The following is a 10,662-nucleotide window of genomic DNA, read 5'->3' as shown; positions in this document are numbered from 1 at the left end:
CAGCATATTATTTATCACTTGTAAGAAAAAAAGGTTTCCATAAAGATTTTTAAATGTTTTAAGAACTTACAATAAATGCTACAATAAAGTAACATGCCTGTTATTTGAAATAAATGCTTTTTATAGCTTACCCATGATTTCTCCATGTATAAAAATACTCAGAAATAAATACTGAAAAACCTACATTGTTATTTTATACCAAATATGCAGTTTGAAAGTTCCTACTGACACATTCTCAAGCTCAGAGATTCTTTACTCAGCCATATCCATTCTACTGAGTCCACTGAAGACATTTTTACATTTTTTTTTAATCTCTAGCGTTTCTTGTGCATTCCTTCTTAAAATTTCCATCTCTGCTTACATTATTCCATATGTTTGTTTTTTGTTTTGTTTTTTTCATATTGTCTTCTATCATTAGAGCTCTGTGAGGTTTAATTTTCAAACTGACTGGTTGGGAATCCCCAGGTAACTGGTAAAACATTATGGTCTGGGTGTGTCTGTGAGGGTGTTGTGGGAACAGATTAGCATGTGAATTGGTAGGCTGAAGAAGAGCACCCTAAAACATGCTGGCGGGTAATATCCAATCAGTCGAGGGCTTGAATAGGACACAGAGGAGGAGGTAGAGAGAATATGCTTTATGCTTGAGCCGGAACATCCACTTCTTCTGCCCTCAGACAATGGCATTCTCGTTCTTGGGCTTTTGGGCTCTTATCAAGACTTACACCACTGGACCCCCAATTCTCGGGCCATTGGATTCAAACTGGGATTTATACCGTCAGCTTCCCTGGTTCTCAGGCCTTCAAACTTGGACTGAAATACATCACAGGGTTTCATTTTCTTTCTTTTCTTTCTTTCTTTCTTTCTTTCTTTCTTTCTTTCTTTCTTTCTTTCTTTCTTTCTTTCTTTCTTTCTTTCTCTCTCTCTCTCTCTCTCTCTCTCTCTTTCTTTCTTTCTTTCTTTCTTTCTTTCTTTTCTTTCTTTCCTGAGTGGATCTTGGTGGTACTTGACTTCCATAATTGTGTAAGCCAATTCTTATAATAAAATTCACTTTCTCTGTTTCTCTCTCTCATTTCTCTCTGGAGAGCATAGGCTAACACAAGCTTTTAGCATACTGATTATAGTTGTTTTAAATTCATGGTGTGATAATTTCAACATCCCTGCCTTATCTGAATCCAGCTCTGTCTCTCTAACTATGTTGTTAGTGGTTTTGTTTGTTTGTTTGTTTTTCCTTTTTATTATGCCTTCTAATTTTCTGTGGAAATGTTGACATGATATCCTGGATAAAAATAACTGCTGTAACTAGTCCTTCAGTAATGTGGTGAGCTTTGGGGCAGGGGAAAGGTTCCATGGTCCTCTGATTAGGTGTCTCCGTCTTTTAGCGAGTCTCTGCCTTGGGTGGGAAATTCACAAGTCCTTCCTTCCTTCCTTTCATCCTTGCCTCAGTGTGGTACAGGATGTCTAGATGGGGCTAGAGTTGGGCATTTATTTTCTCCCATATGGAAGGTTAGAGTGAGATGGTATTAGGTCTCTCTTTCCCCCAGGTTGTTTAGGCTCTGATAAAATCCCAGTAGGTTAGACACTGTTAAAACAGTTATCCTTAAAGGCAGATCTTGTTAAGAAGAATATAACGTTCTGGCAAATTTCAAAATGGTTCTTTTTCCCCTCTCTGCTAACCAAAGAGATTTTTCTCTGATGTTCACTGTGAGACTTGGCAGAGCTCCAGGAAGTGAAAATCATACAAGTGTGAGGGTCCTCCTATGGCTGAGTCTGTCTGGAGTTTTTATGTCCCGTATTTGTCCACACTGACCTCCAGTCATTCATCAATTTTAGTGCAGGTTTTCCTCCCTTGGTACTGGTTCCAGTGGAGTTAGGTTTCTTCTCTGGTAAGTTGAGGTCTCTGTATCTGCCTGTTTATCTCTTTAAAAAATCTCAGCAGTTTGTCCCATGACCTCAATTCTCTGGCAGATCTAAAAAGAGTTGTGAATTTTTGAGTTGATTTATCTTTTTACTTGTTAGGATGGAGTCACAACTTCTCAGCTCCTTCCACACTGGGTTAGAAACCAAAGTCGCTGACATACAATTTGCTCACAATCTTGCCACATTCCTCCTTGACATCACTCAACCATATCTATTCCATTCACTAAAATGTTTACTCTTCCTCCCTTAAACACGTGATTTTCCACTCCTCTCTGTCTTAGTACTTGCTGCTCTCCCTGCTGGGCTCGTATCTGCCTAAGCGTGTTCACTAATTCTTGGAAACACTGAGCTTTGCCCCTTTCCATGGAAAAGTCCCCTGGCCCCCATTCTCTAAGAGAGTCTTCATCCATGTTTTCTCAGTAATCTTAGCATAGATGGTTTTTATTTATGAAATGTAATTAATTGCTTATTTAATGACATTCATAGTCCATTGGAATGATGCTTTAGGAATGGGTCAGTTTATTTTTCTTGTTTTTGTTTGATATATCTATATCTATCTATATATGTATATATACATATATATCTATATAGTATATACAGAGAGATAGATATCTATATGTCTATGTCTATCTATCTATAGACAGAGATAGATAGAGATAGAGATATATACACACAGAAGGTGCCAAAAAATGTATACACATTTTAAGAAAGGAAAAAACTGTATTAATTGTAATAATATATACTGATAACAAAAGATGAATACAAGTCACGTTTGGCTTTTGCAATTACAAGAGGTGCTCGAAGTGGTTGCTATCAGTGTCCAGACACTTCTGATTATGGCGAACTACTGCTTGAGCACAGATAACATCTCTTAAAATATGTATACATTTTTTGGCACCTTTGGTGTAGGTATGTGTGTATATCTATATCTATCATCTATATCTGTATCTATATCGTGCCTATTGGAGGCATGCAATTAAGTCTTCTTAAAGATATCAAGACTTTTCAGGTGAGTGAACTAAGTCAAAGGAAGAGTAAGCATGCTGCCTAAAGTTGTGCCGCTAATACATGGCAAGGGTAGAAATTAAATCCAGGAATTTGGCTTCGCCACTCACATTCTTAAATTCTGCGCTATATCACATTAAATAGGAAGGAAGAAAAAAAAAGTAAGGAAGGAACTGCATAAAATGTAAAAAAAGTTTAAAACAATTTAAAAAAGGAAGGAGGAGGAGAAGGTTAAGAGAAATGGCAAAAGAGACACACAGCTTAGCCAGAGGGAAGGATAGCTATCAAGAGCATTAAACAGAAGGAGGGCTAAATTCCATACATTTCTTCATGAATTTATGGTATTGAAAATAAGAATGAATACAAGATTGTCTTTAATACGAAAGTTGAGAAAGAGGGGGGAGTAGAGACAGGCAATGAAGTTACCAATGACCAACTCAACCTACTTTACAATTTTGGCCAAGCCTCGCCCTTGAGGGGGGAATTCTAAACTACTGTGTAAGAGATAAAGAAGGACTATTGCTAACAGTTTCTTTGAGTTCAATGACATTCCGATCAACTTGTTTGCAAAGAAAAGGGATTCAGTATTTTCCACCCACTCTGCTTTGGCAGTAATAAGGTAGCACATTATAACAGCTAGATACTTGGGGAATGAAGTCTCTCTGGATATAAATTATTGAGGATTTCCACAGTTGTCATGGTCCTAACCTAATCACATGTACATTGATTAATAAAGTAATGGGAAGAAAAATGGCCTTGCCCCTTAAAATTTTCTTTAGTATAATGTAACCACAATTGGGTGTTAAGATCATGACCTTTATTTTACTAATCTAAGCGATTATTTTATTTAACATATTTAATAAATATTAATTCACCAATAAAAGGTATCAAAATTATTTTACCTCGTATGTCCCTCCCTCAAATAAATAAGAAGGAGAAAAAGCATTTAGGAAAATGAATCAGTCATTTTCTTATGCAAGTGTTCCTGTTGTTTTCTAGAAGAATGTGCATTTAAGATATGCCTCTTTGGGGACAGAAATAATTCATATTAAAGTTTCTGAGTGTGACTATTCAGCTAAAACAACTCTTTCCTTAACTTTGTGCACACCACAGTATAATTAATTGGCTTTGATCCATAAAAGCATTTTTATTTTTTCACTTTAATGGTTTAGGAAAGAAGAAAGACTAACGTCCATTAAAGCTTAATGAAATTGGTTGATAGAAGTCTACCAACACAACTGATGTGTTAAAAACTTACAAATATATGTTCTTTCTTTGAAAGAGGTTTGAAAGAATTCATGCTGTTCATATTGCAAGCTTTAAACTGGTGCATTGTTAAAGATGAGGACCTCTTTTGTTATCTCATATCTAGAGATTGCTTAGTGTTAAAGATGATAATTATTTTGGTCATTGATTTCTTACTAGGTGCTCCACCCAGAGGTAGTTAGTTTTGATGGATTATTTTATTTAATCCTCAAACCAATCCTTGGAGATAGATATTATTATTACTATTGTCTCCATTTTACAGATGCAATCTCTGATCACCAAGAGAGGTTAAGGACTTAAGTGAGAAAGCATCCTTGGTAAATTGTAAAGCAGGGTTCAAAATAAATGATCTGATTAATAATGTTTATTCTTTTTTTATTATTTATTTTTTTATTTTTATTTTTTTATTTTTTTTATTGTTAGTTTCAGGTGTACAGAACAATTCAATCGTTATCCTTTTCACCCTCACAGAGTAACAACCCCCCTCCCCCATGTATTGTATAATGTTTATTCTTTTCCAAGCTTCCATACTGCCCGACAAAAAATTTTAAAAAGCAATATAAATTAAGGAAACAAAGTTATTGTTTTACTTTCATGTGGTAATATAAAAGGCATTTGATTTATAGTTATAAGAAGTGAAATTCCCTAACTGTATTTTTATCTTAAAAGTCCTGAACATTTTTGTTGTAAAAAGATAGATTTTCTAATCCCATTTTTCTTTCCTTTACGGCTTTACTAACTTTCCTCCTCCACAACATTTAAAATTTTTAAATTTTATACATTCCATTGTAAAGAAATTTGGCTACTGTTATTTGAGCAAATACTAAAACTGTAGAAAACATTTTTGAGACATTAATGTAGGGATATGTATTTTTCTAAGTTTCTAGTTAGATGTTATTTTCACATCTAAGAAATTACTGGTTATTGTGGTAAGTAGGAAGATCCTAGCCCCCTCCCACAAAGATGGCCTTATCCCTAGAATTTGTGAATATGTTAGGATGCATGGCAAAGGGAGATTAACAATGCTAGTTAGCTGACCTTAAAACGGCGTCATTATCCTGGATTATCTGGGTAGAAATAATGCAATGACGAGGGTCTGTAAAAATGGTAGGTGAAGGTGAGGCGGGGGAAAGTCAGAAGGAGATGTGTATGGGAGAAGGGACAGAGAGACGCAATTTTGCTGATTTTGCAGTTGGAGAAATGGGCCTATGAGGCAAGGATGTGGGCATCCTCTAGAAAGTGGAAATGGCAAAGTAACAGAGTCCCCTCCACAGCTCCCAGAAAGGGTACGCCTGGCTGTGCTTCCATTTTAGCCCAGTGTGACCCATATCGGAATTCTGACCGACAGAATTATAAAACAATAAGCTTGTAATCTTTTAATCCACTACATTTGTGATGATTTGTTATAGTAGCAATAGGAAACTAGTACAGTTATAAATTAATCTACATGTTTAATGTTAAGGATATGTTGAGTTTTTGTCACTTTGTTTGCTATTATAAAAGATGACACAGATATCCACAGAGTGCCTTGAGCTAAGCTCTTGAGATGCTATCACAGCCTTGTAACTATGAGAACTATGTCAGTACACATCACATATGTAAGCATACACATATATCTAAGGCATACTAGGGGACACTTCAAACCTCCTGACAGTAATAAGAATGGGTCTCCAGAGTGTGTCAGCAGGGGGTGCTCATGTACAGGGCAACTGCTACTGACACAAGCATCACCTGACTGGGGAGAGGACACTCCAGGAGTACCGATTCTGTGAATACATACATGTTAGAAGAAAAATTCAGAAACTATGACCCAAAGTATGCCAACCAGAAGCACTGATATTTTGCATTTGTTTTTAAACATTGATTCCATATATAAATAATTAATTCTTTAAGAAAGATGACTTTAACTTTGTTAAATTTATTTGTACCGTATTTTTGTCATAATAGCTGATGGAATGTCTACATTTCTATCATACCAAGTTTGGAGGTGCAAGACAAAATTGTAGTAAATAAGCTGTAGAAATCTGGGTGCCTGTTGTGCAATTTTATAGCAGAGATGTACTTTATCATAGTTACCAGAATTTGCTGTCAAGCAAATTTGCCATCTTGGTCACTTTATATTTTATGATCATGCAGTCATTGATTAAAATATTTTTAACTTTTCTGTTAGAATTTTCCTAAGCAATAATTCAGAAATATTCTCGAAATATTAAACTTAACCTATTTTTATTTACTTCTCTATTGCTCCCTTTTTCTCTCTATGGGTCTAATATATATTTTTTTGTTTGTTAATTTATTTATTTTTATTATTAGTTTCAGCTAATATTTTTGTTTTATATTTAGTCATATAAAAGTTACTTGGCTTTATTATCCATGTTGTCGATGGAACTTATTTGTTTCAAAAATTAAATTCATTTACATAAAATTAACTCTTGCCCTAACTTAGGATGTTCAAACAATGAATTGTGGTTGCATAAAGCAATTTCAAGGAAAAAAATGTGCACACCCACACAAAGGTGAAAAATTCTGTCACAAATGGAATAAATGCAATTCTTCTGTGCTAGAGCTTTATTCTGATGTTTGCTGCAATGTCTGACATGAGTGAGGCTGCGTAAGCCACAACAGAGGTCCAAGACTAACCCAGCCCCAGGGACCAAGTAAATCAGGTTGTCTGTTGTTCTTGCCACTGATTTAAACCTGTTCCACGATTCCTAGACAATAAGAAATATATTGAGTTGTTGGAAAAGTCATGACACATTTTTGCAACGAAAAACACAGAAAAAATACTTCATAACTTTTCCGACAACCCAATATTTTGTTCCTTGTTGCCAACTCCCTGAGTTACACCCATGTTTTAATAACCAGTCACTGACATCTACCCACATCTCAATGTGTCCATCTTGTCCTCTATCCAATCACTCTGTCTAGAACAAAGTTGTCTTTTTAAAACATGGCCCTCCTGCTTAATGAAGTCATGGCCTTTAATTGTCACCCACTCATATGAATTTAAGTAACCCACAGCTACATGCTGGTTTTAATAGTTTTCATCATCCCAGGAAACTCCTAGTAACTTATAAATAGAAGACTGATATGGATAGCAGCTACTCTAAACTACCTTGTATAATATTTGCTGCTGCTGAAATCTTCCTGGCCAAATAGAACAGATCCATTGGACAAGTCCATCTAAGGTCAGACTTGCTTCTCTGTACACTGAATCCCAAGGTAATTGTTATTAAAGAATCCTGCATCTATTTGGTCATGTTTACTTTTCATAAACAAAGCACTATACACAAATATTATCTGTAGCCATTTAAAATGGATTCTATGGAGACTCTAAGTAAAAGTGGGATATTTATAGATAACATAGCTATTTGCAAAGAAGTGTATCAGCTCATTGCAACTCATCAGGGCATTGGCTAATATTTAGATAAGCAGAAAAACAAATTAATGCTCAATCAAATCTCGTTTTGTTATGTGTCAGGCAGTGGGAACTTGTTTTTAATGAGTTAATAATTCTTAGAATGTCTCCCAAGTTCATACTAATAGGCTTGATTTTTTTCATTTGTTCTGCTTATCACAAGTGTGGCTAACTTCATATCTGCTTCAGTGATAGAATTCTTTCAGAGTGTTTTGACCTTTTAGTCAATTTGGAATGCTTTTTACGGCTTCACCACCGTTAGGAAAGATTGATCAGTTACTATATAAGGCTCCTACATTCTAGAAGGCTACTTTCTACATCTGGGTCAAGACAGTTTGCAAATACCCGAACACATATTTTATTGGTTTAATATTGCAGGTGATTATATCGCTTTCATAAAAGAGCTTTTACTTTCTTTAATTTCAGTGCAGAATCTGGCAAGCGAACTGATAATCAATCACATTTGTTCAGTTGCTCTTTCAAAGCTTAAATGTTTCACTGTGAAAGCTACTACTGAGCAGGCACAGTGGGATGCCATAAGGGTTTTTATTAGACAGACCCTATGCTAGCTTAAAAAATGATTTAATTTGCAATGTGCATATACCACAGATATTACGATTGCAGGAGAACCTATGGGGTATGAAATATCAATTTACATTTTTTTCAAGATCCAATCATTTTAAATAGGTGTTGTGTCTGCGGGGCCCATTCACAAGGGGGATAGGAAATGGAATGATAAAACAACAAGCAGGTGCGGCAAGTGAATTCATCTTTACTGGGTATTTGAAATCAGGAAAATCAAGTAGTATTTACTGTTCTCTTTTATTCCTACAGCTGCAAGATGTAAAAGGCAGTGTACCTCCCTGGGACTCAGGAGTCTTGGATTCTATACATGGTTCTATGCCTATATAGTTAGAAACGAAATGAGGTTCTCAGACACTCAGCTATGTAAATGAGGTGATCACAATTAAAGTGACTGCTAGAAGCATTTGGCAGGAGGGAATTAGGGGTTACCCCAAGGATATTCTGAGTCAATTCTATCTATAATTGATGGGGCCTGACAATGGTCTCTCTTCCTGAAGGGTATCATTTGCTTTTTGGTGACTCTAAGCAAAGTACATGATATAGGCTAGGCGCTGTATAATTGTTCACTCACTTTTTATATCTTTACATATTTCATTGTTCATTTTAAGGGCGGGCTGTCAAGCTAGATTGCTATCCTTGCATCCCTTCTCAAATATCTTCTGCCTCTTTTAGTTCCCTGCACAGTGGCAGATGAGAGGGATGGTGTGTGGGAAGTGTTCCTTAGAAGATATCAACAAGCTCATTATTATGATACTGAGACATAATTACGACTGATAATATTTACTTAGTGCCTACTTTCTTCTGAGAACTGTAATTGAAACAGATTTTTTAAATCTTTTTTTAAGCTTCAAAATAGCTTTGAGATGTAAATACTATTATTTATATAAATGAGAAACTGAGCTTAGAAGGTAAGTTCAAACAAGCAGTAATTGGTGCAACTTGGATTTAAATGGTGCAACTTGGATTTAAATGACTCTTTGTCCATTTCCAACATACTTGAATGGAAGCACTTCAGTCATCAATTATAAACTAAACCTGGCAAGATTTGTTTGCATTCTCAATATTCTTGGGGACACAATACCAGTGGGTCGCAATAAAAATGTGTTAAAATTTCAAAGAAGTTATATTTTGATTACAAAGTTGAAATAATAGCAAATTTAATGTATAGTAGATATTTACTATAGATCTATTAAATATATAAGCTATTTGATGTATCTGCTAACTGAATCTAACTTGATATTTATATCTCTAGTTAAAATCTGGAAGAGATTTCTGTCTCTCCCAGTCATGTAAAGAAATTTTGAATGTCGAAAGTAGATGCTTGCAGGAACTCTGACTCATTTAATAACTTCTCACACTAGCAATGTAAGATCCTAAAGCACCTGAAAAGTTAGTGAAAAATAATTCCTGAAGATTCAAATATATGGCCAGTGACTCACAGGTCAGAAGGAGTTAAGTATTCAAACATTGAAGCCCTTCTCATTGAGATATAGCCAGGCACACAAAAAAATTGTTAAAAAATAAATAAGCAGGCAAACAAACAACAGAACAAATCACGGAATCAATGATCCATTAACTATATTCCACATCAAACAGAAACGTCATTTTCAGGATGCTTCAAACTAAGTGTTCCTGAAGAGTAAGATTTTCAGACTACAAAAGAGAGAGTATTGGAGCTAGATGTCATGAGAGTTTTTCTCCGTTACACGAGAAATGAGTTAGAAGCACAACTAGAGAACAAATAAAACTAACTTCACAGTTCTCAACATTGGCTGTGTGTTAAAATCACCCTGGGGGCTTTTAAAAATAGTGATGCTAGGGCTCCACTTCTAGAAATGTTAATTTGTGTCATGTGGCCCCTGATCATCTAAAACTTTTATAGCCATGTCGTTGATTCAAATGTTCAGCCAGAGTCTGAATGTTCACTTATACACTGCTCCATAAAGAAAAAAAAAATCTCCAAATTTATTGACTTAAAACAACACTGATTTATTACGTCTCACCAGCTCTCTGTGAAATCAAGTAAGTAGTTCTGGGCTGTAATGCTTTGCATGTTATTGGCCTAGATCCCCCAATCGGTTGAATTCAGCAGGCACAAGACACATGGATGAAAGGTCCACGAGGATTTCACCCGCCTGGATTGACTTTGGGACCCTCCACATGGCCTCTTCATCTCCATATGGCCTCATTACTCATTAGCCCTAGTCAAGCTTCTTTATGTCATGATGCCCGCCTTCCTCTGAGAGGAAGGAAGTAGAAACTGCCAGCTTTTTAAGACCTAGACTTGAAAGTTCCAGAAAGTCATTTCTGTCACATTATATTGGTCAAAGTAAGTACCAAAGGTAGTCCATACTCAGAAGAAGGGAAACTTAACCTTTACTCTTCACCTGGGAAGTGGCAAAGCCCTTGTGACCATCTTGACTCCACCGGCAGAGCCCCACGTAATCTTACGAACTCTCCCTTAGGTGGCC

The sequence above is a fragment of the Hipposideros armiger genome, unplaced genomic scaffold (genome assembly GCF_001890085.2).
Source record: "Hipposideros armiger isolate ML-2016 unplaced genomic scaffold, ASM189008v1 scaffold_565, whole genome shotgun sequence".
In the NCBI taxonomy this organism is placed as follows: Eukaryota; Metazoa; Chordata; class Mammalia; order Chiroptera; family Hipposideridae; genus Hipposideros; species Hipposideros armiger.
This window is presented reverse-complemented; position numbering follows the sequence as displayed.